Below are 11,758 nucleotides of genomic sequence, written 5' to 3' on the forward strand. Positions count from 1 at the left end.
TATAACCTGGCTGCAGATCATTATTAGAGATGAGCGAACATGCTCGTCCGAGCTTGATGCTCGGTCGAGCATTAGGGTACTCGAAACTGCTCGTTGCTCGGACGAATACTTTGCCCGCTCGAGAAAATGGCAGCTCCCGCCGTTTTGCTTTTTGGCGGCCAGAAACAGAGCCAATCACAAGCCAGGAGACTCTGCACTCCACCCAGCATGACGTGGTACCCTTACACGTCGATAGCAGTGGTTGGCTGGCCAGATCAGGTGACCCTGGGATAGACTAGCCGCTGGCCGCGCTGCTCGGATCATTCTGTGTCTGGATGCCGCTAGGGAGAGAGCTGCTGCTGGTCAGGGAAAGCGTTAGGGTGTTCTATTAGCTTACTGTTAGGCAGGAGTGATTCTCAAAGAACCCAACAGCCCTTCTTAGGGCTACAATAACGTTCTACTTTTTTTATTTTAATTTGCATCTTTTACCATTTTGTGAGGAATTAGCAGGGGGACTTGCTACCGCTGTGTTTAGCTCTTAGTGGCGCACATATCCACCTCAAACACCAAAGTGGGAAAATTCAGTAGGGGTTGGATTTCAATTAGGCAATAACTCAGTGTCATCTCATCTGGCATAGTAGTGTGCTTCCTTTGATACTTGGCTAGAAAATAGCCATAGGAGAATACAAACAGCTTCTTGAAGCCTACAGTAGCGTTCTATATATTTGATTTCTGGTTGATCTGCTGGTGGCTTTAGTTTCTGCAGTGCATGTACTAGCCAATTCTGAGCAATTTGTAGTGAGACTTGCGACCGCTGTGTTCTGCGCTTAGTGGCGCACATATCCATAGCAAAGGCTGAAGTGGGAAAATTCAGTAGGGGTTGGATTTCTATTAGGCACTAACTCAGTGTCATCTCATCTGGCATAGTAGTGTGCTTCCTTTGATACTTGGCTAGAAAATAGCCATAGGAGAATACAAATAGCTTCTTGAAGCCTACAGTAGCGTTCTATATATTTGATTTCTGGTTGATCTGCTGGTGGCTGTACTTTCTGCAGTGCATGTACTAGCCAATTCTGAGCAATTTGTAGTGAGACTTGCGACCGCTGTGTTCTGCGCTTAGTGGCGCACATATCCATAGCAAAGGCCGAAGTGGGAAAATTCAGTAGGGGTTGGATTTCTATTAGGCAATAACTCAGTGTCATCTCATCTGGCATAGTAGTGTGCTTCCTTTGATACTTGGCTAGAAAATAGCCATAGGAGAATACAAATAGCTTCTTGAAGCCTACAGTAGCGTTCTATATATTTGATTTCTGGTTGATCTGCTGGTGGCTGTAGTTTCTGCAGTGCATGTACTTGCCAATTCTGAGCAATTTGTAGTGAGACTTGCGACCGCTGTGTTCTGCGCTTAGTGGCGCACATATCCATAGCAAAGGCTGAAGTGGCAAAATTCAGTAGGGGTTGGATTTCTATTAGGCAATAACTCAGTGTCATCTCATCTGGCATAGTAGTGTGCTTCCTTTGATACTTGGCTAGAAAATAGCCATAGCAATAGGATAGGATTGTTTGGTTCTAAAAACTCAAAAAAAAACAAAAAACACAAAAAAAAACAAAAAACACAAAAAAACACAAAAAAAAAAAAAAAAAGTAAAAAAAAAAAAAAAGTTATAACTCTCATTTTAAAAATGTTTAACCCCAGGGCTAGGGGTAGAGGACGAGGGCGGGGACGTGGGCGTCCAACTACTGCAGGGGTCAGAGGCCGTGGTCCTGGGCGGGGTGAGACACCACCTGCTGATGAGGGAGCAGGGGAACGCCGCAGAGCTACACTCCCTAGGTTCATGTCTGAAGTTACTGGGACTCGTGGTAGAGCACTGTTGAGGCCAGAACAGTGCGAACAGGTGATGTCGTGGATTGCTGACAATGCTTCGAGCAATTTGTCCACCACCAGTCAGTCTTCCACGCAGTCCACCCATGTCACCGAAATCCCCACTCCTCCAGCTCCTGCACCTCAGCCTCCTCCCCCCCAGTCTGCCCCCTCCCAGGAAAATTTGCCATTTGAACCGGCATACTCTGAGGAACTGTTTTCTGGACCCTTCCCACAGTCACAAACCACTTGTCCGGTTGCTGCTGAGCAATTTTCCGATGCCCAGGTTTTCCACCAGTCACAGTCTGTGGGTGATGATGACCTTCTTGACGTAGTGGAAGTGTGTAAAGAGGTGTCCGACGATGAGGAGACACGGTTGTCAGACAGTGGGGAAGTTGTTGTCAGGGCAGGAAGTCCGAGGGGGGAGCAGACTGAGGGATCGGAGGATGATGAGGTGACAGACCCAAGCTGGGTTGAGAGGCCGGGTGAACACAGTGCTTCTGAGACGGAGGAGAGTCCTCGACCTGAACAGGTTGGAAGAGGCAGTGGTGGGGCCAGACGGAGAGGCAGGGCCAGAGCTGGTGCATCAGCGCCACTGTCAACTAGTGAAGCTCCCGTGGTGAGGGCTCTTGCGGCGAGGGCTAGATCTTCAGAAGTGTGGAGGTTCTTTAAGGAAACACCGGATGACCGACGGACTGTGGTGTGCAACATTTGCCAAACCAGGCTCAGCAGGGGTTCCACCACTACTAGCTTAACTACCACCAGTATGCGCAGGCATATGAATGCTAAGCACCCCACTCAGTGGCAACAAGCCCGTTCACCTCCGGCCGTGCACACCACTGCTCCTTCCCCTGTGTCAGCTGCTAGTCAGCCCCCTGCCCAGGACCCTGCCACAAAAACCCCATCGTCGCCTCCACGATCCTCCACAGCATCCACCAGCGTTCAGCTCTCCATACCCCAGACGCTGGAGCGGAAACGCAAATATAGTGCAACCCACCCGCACGCCCAAGCCCTTAATGTGCACATCTCCAGATTGCTTAGCCTGGAGATGCTGCCCTATAGGCTAGTAGAGACCGAGGCCTTTCGCAACCTCATGGCGGCGGCCGCCCCTCGGTATTCGGTCCCCAGCCGCCACTACTTTTCCCGATGTGCCGTCCCAGCCCTGCACCAGCACGTGTCAGACAACATCATCCGTGCCCTGACCAACGCCGTTTCTGACAAGGTCCACCTGACCACGGACACGTGGACGAGTGCTGCCGGGCAGGGCCACTATATATCGCTGACGGCACATTGGGTTAACTTGGTGGAGGCTGGGACCGAGACTGACCCTGGGGCTGCTCATATACTGCCGACGCCGAGGATTGCGGGGCCTACCTCGGTCCAGGTGTTTCAGGCCTACTATGCCTCCTCCTCCTCCCACCCCTCCTCCACCTCCTCCTCCGAACTACCATCCGTGGGCACGGCGCCATCAGTCGGTAGCTCTAGGCACAGCAGCAGTGCCGTCGCTAAGCGACAGCAGGCGGTGCTCAAACTGCTGAGCCTAGGCGACAAAAGGCACACCGCCCAAGAGCTATTACAGGGCATCACGGCGCAGACTGATCTGTGGCTGGCACCGCTGAACCTCAAGCCGGGAATGGTTGTGTGTGACAACGGCCGTAACCTGGTGGCGGCTCTGCAACTCGGCAGACTGACACATGTGCCATGCCTGGCCCATGTGTTAAATCTGATAGTGCAGCGTTTCCTCAAGACATACCCCAATCTGTCTGATTTGCTCACGAAGGTGCGCCGCATCTGTGCGCATTTCAGGAAGTCCAGCCCAGATGCTGCCACTCTCAGGGCAGCGCAGCGCCGCCTCCAACTGCCCGCTCACCGACTGTTGTGCGACGTGCCCACGAGGTGGAATTCAACACTGACCATGTTATCCAGAGTTTACCAGCAGCGCAGAGCGATTGTAGACTGCCAGATGTCAACTTCCACCAGAACTGGTAGTCAGGTCAGTCAGCTTCCTCAAGTCTACAATGAGGAGTGGACGTGGATGTCTGATATCTGTCAGGTGCTGAGTAACTTTGAGGAGTCAACACAGATGGTCAGTGGCGATGCCGCCATCATCAGCCTCACCATCCCGCTGCTTGGCCTGTTGAAAAACTCTCTGGTCAGCATGAAGTCGGAAGCTTTGCGCTCGTCACAAGAGACGGGGGAAGAAGATTCCCTTGTTGATAGCCAAAGCACCCTCAGGTCTGTTTCTCAGCGCATATCGGAGGAGGTGGAGGTGGAGGAGGATGAGGAGGAAGAGGAGGAGAATGTTGGCGAGACACAAGAGGGGACCATTGTTGAGTCCTTCACTGTTCAGCGTGTATGGGCAGAAGAAGAGGAGTTGGAGGAGTTGGAGGAGGAGGAAATGGACAGTCAGGCCAGTGAGGGGAGTGAATTCTTACGCGTTGGTACTCTGGCGCATATGGCAGATTTCATGCTAGGCTGCCTATCCCGTGACCCTCGCGTTCAAAGAATTTATTCCAGCACCGATTACTGGGTGTTCACTCTCCTGGACCCACGGTACAAGCAAAATCTTGCCACTCTCATCCCTGCAGAGGAAAGGAGTGTGAGAATGCATGAATACCAGCAGGCCCTGGTGCACAAGCTGAAACAGTATTTCCCTTCTGACAGCGCTAGCGGCAGAGTGCGTAGTTCTGCGGGACAAGTAGCGAGGGAGAGTAGGCGAGCAGGCAGCTTGTCCAGCACTGGCAAGGGTACGCTTTACAAGGCTTTTGCCAGCTTTATGTCACCCCAGCAAGACACTGTCACCTGTCCCCAGTCTCGGCAGAGTAGGGCTGATCTTTACAGAAAGATGGTGAGGGAGTACGTAGCTGACCATACCATCGTCCTAAATGATCACACAGCTCCCTACAACTACTGGGTTTCAAAGCTGGACATGTGGCACGAACTGGCGCTGTACGCCTTGGAGGTTCTTGCCTGCCCTGCCGCTAGCGTCTTGTCCGAGCGGGTTTTCAGTGCAGCTGGTGGCATCATCACCGATAAGCGTACACGCCTGTCGACTGACAGCGCTGACAGGCTGACGCTTATTAAAATGAATAAAGGCTGGATTTCTCAGAATTTCCAATCTCCACCAGGTGAAGGAAGCTCAACCTGAATAATTGATCCACTCCTCCTCCTCCTCCTCATTTTCCTCCTTCTCCTCCTCTTTGTACAGTAAAGCAGAGGAAAATGGCTATTTTTTGACAGGGCCCACTGGCTCTTGCTATACTTCATGCATTTAATTTTTCTGGAGGGCCACCTACCCGGTCCTCTGTTTGAAACAATTTTTGTGAGTGCCACATACAGGCACTCAATCTATTCCATTTTTCTGGAGGGCCACCTACCCGGTCCTCTGGTTTGAACAATTTTTGGGACTGCCACATACAGGCACTCAATCTATTCCATTTTACTGGAGGGCCACCTACCTGCTCCTCTGGTTTGAACAATTTTTGGGACTGCCACATACAGGCACTCAATCTATTCCATTTTACTGGAGGGCCACCTACCTGCTCCTCTGGTTTGAAAAATGTTTGGGACTGCCACATACAGGCACTATCCAAATTAAATTGTCTCCATAGCAGCCTCCACACGTTGTCTCCATTGCTACCTCCAAAAGTCGTCCATATAGCTGCCTCCATACATCGTCCCTTTATCAAACGAGGTGTGTCAGGCAGAAATTTGGGTTGTTTTCATGGATTCCACATCAAAGTTGTTAACTTTGTCGCCACCCTGCTGTGTTATCCACAAAATATACTGGCAAACTTTTACCATTTAGGGATATTATTTCAGCGCTTCTTGCGCATCTGTTTACATTCCCCTCACCCGGCATATCCTAAACTTATAAGAACGCTACTACACTTGATCTTATACAAAAGGTTCTTAGAAGTGCTGTTTGGGGAGTAGCCTAGAGACAGGGGCTTGGATTGGCGAAAGCTCGCCTGGCAGCGGAACGCCAGCTCCATGCGCATCATGCGCTTCTTGCGCATCTGTTTACATTCCCCTAACCCGCCATATCCCAAACTTATAAGAACGCTACTACACTTAACTTGGTGCAGGCTGGGACCGAGTCTGACCCTGGGGCTGGTCATATACTGCCGACGCAGAGAATTGCGGGGCCTACCTCGGTCCAGGTCTCAAAGGCCTACTATACCTCCTCCCACCCCTCCTCCACCTCCTCCTCCTCCGAATTACCATCCGTGGGCATGGCGCCATCAGTCGGTAGCTCTAGGCACAGCAGCAGTGCCGTCGCTAAGCGACAGCAGGCGGTGCTGAAACTGCTGAGCCTAGGCGATAAAAGGCACACCGCCCAAGAGCTATTACAGGGCATTCCACATCAAAGTTGTTAACTTTGTCGCCACCCTGCTGTGTAATCCACAAAATATACTTGCAAACTTTTACCATTTAGGGATATTATTTCAGCGCTTCTTGCGCATCTGTTTACATTCCCCTCACCCGCCATATCCTAAACTCATAAGAACGCTACTACACTTGATCTTATACAAAAGTGCTGTTTGGGGAGTAGCCTAGAGACAGGGGCTTGGATTTGCGAAAGCTCGCCTGGCAGCGGAGCGCCAGCTCCATGCGCATCATGCGCTTCTTGCGCATCTGTTTACATTCCCCTCACCCGGCATATCCTAAACTTATAAGAACGCTACTACACTTGATCTTATACAAAAGTGCTGTTTGGGGAGTAGCCTAGAGACAGGGGCTTGGATTGGCGAAAGCTCGCCTGGCAGCGGAGCGCCAGCTCCATGCCAAGATCCAACTAACATAGTTTTAACTGCAGCACCTTTAATCTACTACTAGTTCACTGCCTCCATACATGGTCCCCTTATCAAACGAGCTGTGTCAGGCAGAATTTTGGGTTGTTTTCATGGCTTCCATGTTAACTTTGTCGCCACCCTGCTGTGTAATCCACAAAATATACTGGCAAACTTTTATCATGTAGCGATATTATTTGAGCGCTTCTTGCTCACCTCCTTTGGTTCCTCTCTGCCACCCATTGGTTTGAAGCCTGAGTCCATTTAGGGTATGTCGCCATGACACTCTCTAGCCTGCTGCCGCTGCCTCTGCATGCCGTCCCCTATAGTGTCAGGGTCAATTATTGCATGTTTTAGATACTATCTAGCTTCATTCTGTCACTCTGTCATGGCCATGCTGTTGCCCATAATTTTGGCATAATGGTGCGTTTAAGCAGCCTCAGAGGCATCCATGCATGCTGCTCCTGCTGTTTCCTGTCCATTTCCGTGGTGTTTCCATCCTTTTCTGAGGTTCCCAGGTGTTTGGCCAAGCTTCCCTGTGCAGAGCCTTGGTCCCCTTGAAAAATGCTCGAGTCTCCCATTGACTTCAATGGGGTTCGTTATTCGAGACGAGCACTCGAGCATCGGGAAAAGTTCGTCTCGAATAACGAGTACCCGAGCATTTTAGTGTTCGCTCATCTCTAATCATTATCTATGAAGAGCTATAACCTGGCTGCAGAACATTATCTATGAAGAGCTATAACCTGGCTGCAGATCATTATCTATGAAGATCTATAACCTGGCTGCAGATCATTATCCATGAAGAACTATAACCTGGCTGCAGAGCATTATCTATGAAGAGCTATAACTTGGCTGCAGAGCATTATCTATGAAGAGCTATAACCTGGCTGCAGAACATTATCCATGAAGAACTATAACCTGGCTGCAGAGCATTATCTATGAAGAGCTATAACCTGGCTGCAGAACATTATCCATGAAGAACTATAACCTGGCTGCAGAACATTATCTATGAAGAGCTATAACCTGGCTGCAGAACATTATCTATGAAGATCTATAACCTGGCTGCAGATCATTATCTATGAAGAGCTATAACCTGGCTGCAGAGCATTATCTATGAAGATCTATAACCTGGCTGCAGATCATTATCTATGAAGAGCTATAACCTGGCTGCAGAACATTATCTATGAAGAGCTATAACCTGGCTGCAGAACATTATCTATGAAGATCTATAACCTGGCTGCAGATCATTATCTATGAAGAGCTATAACCTGGCTGCAGAACATTATCTATGAAGATCTATAACCTGGCTGCAGATCATTATCTATGAAGAGCTATAACCTGGCTGCAGAACATTATCTATGAAGAGCTATAACCTGGCTGCAGAACATTATCCATGAAGAACTATAACCTGGCTGCAGAGCATTATCTATCAAGATCTATAACCTGGCTGCAGAGCATTATCTATGAAGAGCTATAACCTGGCTGCAGAGCATTATCTATGAAGAGCTATAACCTGGCTGCAGAGCATTATCTATGAAGAGCTATAACCTGGCTGCAGAGCATTATCTATGAAGAGCTATAACCTGGCTGCAGAACATTATCTATGAAGAGCTATAACCTGGCTGCAGAGCATTATCTATGAGAACTACAGCCTGCAGAGCATTCTATTTGAAGCAGTGGAAGAGCATTATCATGGTGTCTACTCAACCTAGAACATTACCCGACCCCTGTGCACCATGATCTCATCTTGTCAGATCATCATCCATCTAGAATGGGTCCACAGGATGCAGAGCATTTCCTACCTGGGTGGATGCAAATCATTGCTTTATAGTGCGACCTATTCTAGAGGATCGTCCATGCAGAGCAAAACCGAATCTACTTAGTGATGGAACTTGCAGAACTTTGTCTATCTGTATACAGCTCATAACCTGGGCATGGACCTTGCAGAGCATCTTATAGCTGTGCAATGCAGAGCTTCAAGTATCTTTCACGACTTACAACATGGCAAATCCTGTATAAATGCAGAACAATATCTACTCCCCCAGCAAAGCCTTCCCTTCCTGCTCTGCACTATTACACTGTGAGGAGGAATATCCATCTATGCCATGATGGACCGACCCTGCAGAACCTTCAGCATCCACAGCTCAGTGACACACACCTTGCAGAGCATTTTCCAGCCCCTAAGGATTGTGCAGAACATCACCTGTATACCGCGAGTGTAGCACCAGGAGCAGAGCACTTTCTGTTTCGTGCAGAGCATCACCTCTCCACTTCTGATCCCCAAATATCGAACCCCAGAGCATTTACCCTGAAGGCAGAACTTGTGGTTTCCATGCAGAGCATTATTATTACCATCAGATGTGGACTTTGCAGAGCATTTAGATAGTCTGCATAGTTTAGATGCAGAGCACTTTCTATCAGGTGCTGGCAGTGCATGTTGCACCTAGTTTACATGCAGAGCATTGTGTGCCTGATTTGGATGCAGAACTTGCAGAGCATTAACTATTTAGTGTTTTTCAGAGCCAGCACATCCTTCTCTCCCCCACAGCCCCTCTGAACCATGGACCTGCAGAGTATTATCTGGGCACAACATCTGCAGTGTGTGACCCATGAGAGAGTCCCCCAACCCCAGCAGACAGGTCACCTACCTGTGCCCGGGTCCTGACAGGTGAAGATGCCAGCCTGGGGGCAGAGAGCTGGGGGGCACAGGCTGCTGAGGCAGGGCACAGGTGTCACAAGCTCAGCTGCATGGTGCAGGTAGAGTGAGACCCAGAGCCACAGAGACAGAGGAGAGAAGACAGAGGGAGGAGAGTGAGAGGATGCGTGTACTCAGCTCTAACCCACAGGAGGCTGCCCCCTACAGAGCCTGCACTACCCTCCTCTCCCCACAGAGCGGCAGCACAGAGCCCGCAGGTGACACTGGCATGTGCTTCACACCTCTCCACATGGCAGGCCCAGGGGTTAAACTTCCAGCTCACAATGCTGCAGAGGACTCTGGGGGTGGAAGGGTTAAGGGGTGCAGGATACAATACACACACAAGAGGAAAGACACATTATGTGAGATTCAATTGGGAGAAGAGTAAAATTTATTAGTGATGGTTAGGGAATGTTTGTCACCTTTCAGGACATTGGAGGGTTAATGGGTGCTAGGGAAGGATTCAAGCAATGGAAGGGCTGCACATTATTTAGGCAGTAGAAGGGTTAATAGATGCCATATGTGATTAGGGCAGGAGAAGGGTTAATGATTACCATATACTGTGCTATATACTTGTCAGAAAGTGGAAGAGCTAACAGATGTGATAGGCAAGAGAAGGGTTAATGAGGGGTGGCATACCTATGCACTGGAAGGGTTAAGGACATGCTACATGCGAGTAGGGCAGGAGAAAGGTTAATGATTGCCATATACTGTATAACTTATACACATTGCAGGCAGTGGAAGGGATAATGGATGCTACAGGACAGTAAATATGTGAAGAGTTAATAGATGATGCAGAGGCTTCATGTAGGATTAGCATAATGTGGGGCTTAAATGGTTAAAGGGTGCGCACAATTGTGGGATGACAAGAGTTAAAGACATGACTTGTATCCTGGAGCCTCCCATGATGTGCAGGAAAGGGTTAAATACTCTCGTCCTGATCTCCTGCACACTGGCAGGTGAAGAGTTAAGTCCTGATGTCAGTGAAGGGTTAAGGGCAGCCCCTGTGAGCCCTGGCACAGTAAGGGTTACCCTGCACCCCGGCAGCCGCTGTTTGGGTGCTACGCTAGCGTGGTCTGGCATGGGAGGGGTTAAGTGATGCTGCGATGCAGAATGGTTAGGAACGTTTCCATGGCAACACCCCAACCATCTCCCCGAGTCCGGCACCTGTCACCGCGCCGCGTCCTTGACAATGTGATAGAAGCAGCGATGAGAGGACGGGCCCCCGGGGGCCACAGGTCAGGGCCAGGCAGTGGGGTGGCCTGAGGTCACGGTCAGGTGTGGTGAGGTAGGGGGTGGCACCCGCTGGGAGATGCTCAGCCGCAGCCCCCCCCTCCCCCGCCAGGATTACACCAGCGCTGAGCCTTTTTAACCCACAGATTTAATATCAAATCCCCGCAGATCAGTAACCCCTTCCCTGCCGCAGAGCAAACATCTGGACCTTGTGGAACTACTACTCCCAGCATAACTCACAGCTCCACATCAGGTCCTTGCCTTGGCTGTGGTGTAAAAGATCAACGATTTCCAAAGCAATGCTGGGGGTAGTAGTTTCACTAGAGAGAGAGGATGGCAGCGGTCAGGAAGGAGCCACATGCAACTTTAATGAGTCTTTGGCCGCCTCCTGCTGCTCTGCGCACCCTCCCGTCATCATGTCCAGGCACCGCGGGAGCGCTGCTGTCATCATCTCTGGGGCTCCGCAGGAACACTCCCATCATCATCTCTGGGGCTCTGCAGGAGCACTCCCGCCATCATCTCTGGGGCTCCGCAGGAGTGAACCCACCATCATCACTGGGGCTCTGTAGGAGCTCTCTGGTCATCATCTCTGGGGCTCTGCAGGAGTGAACCCATCATCATCTCTGGGGCTCCGCAGGAGCACTCCCGCCATCATCTCTGGGGCTCCGCAGGAGCACTCCCGCCATCATCTCTGGGGCTCCGCAGGAGCGCTCTGGTCATCATCTCTGGGGCTCCGCAGGAGTGCTCTGGTCATCATCTCTGGGGCTCCGCAGGAGCGCTCTGGTCATCATCTCTGGGGCTCCGCAGGAGTGCTCTGGTCATCATCTCTGGGGCTCCGCAGGAACACTCCCATCATCATCTCTGGGGCTCTGCAGGAGCACTCCCGCCATCATCTCTGGGGCTCCGCAGGAGTGAACCCACCATCATCACTGGGGCTCTGTAGGAGCTCTCTGGTCATCATCTCTGGGGCTCTGCAGGAGTAAACCCATCATCATCTCTGGGGCTCCGCAGGAGCACTCCCGCCATCATCTCTGGGGCTCCGCAGGAGCACTCCCGCCATCATCTCTGGGGCTCCGCAGGAGCGCTCTGGTCATCATCTCTGGGGCTCCGCAGGAGTGCTCTGGTCATCATCTCTGGGGCTCCGCAGGAACACTCCCATCATCATCTCTGGGGCTCTGCAGGAGCACTCCCGCCATC

General features: G+C 50.8%; 1 protein-coding gene across 1 annotated transcript in view; it reads right to left on the bottom strand.

The window, feature by feature from the left end:
- Positions 1–9,495, bottom strand: part of LOC140077684 (caM kinase-like vesicle-associated protein) — an 81,865-nt gene extending 72,370 nt beyond the window's left edge. Inside the window, exon 1 of the mRNA XM_072125042.1 lies at positions 9,282–9,495. The gene's annotated coding sequence lies outside the window, so the exon portion shown is untranslated. The remainder of the gene's footprint in view (positions 1–9,281) is intronic.
- Positions 9,496–11,758: the final 2,263 nt, after the last annotated feature.

The sequence above is a fragment of the Engystomops pustulosus genome, chromosome 9 (assembly GCF_040894005.1).
Source record: "Engystomops pustulosus chromosome 9, aEngPut4.maternal, whole genome shotgun sequence".
Classification (NCBI taxonomy): domain Eukaryota; kingdom Metazoa; phylum Chordata; class Amphibia; order Anura; family Leptodactylidae; genus Engystomops; species Engystomops pustulosus.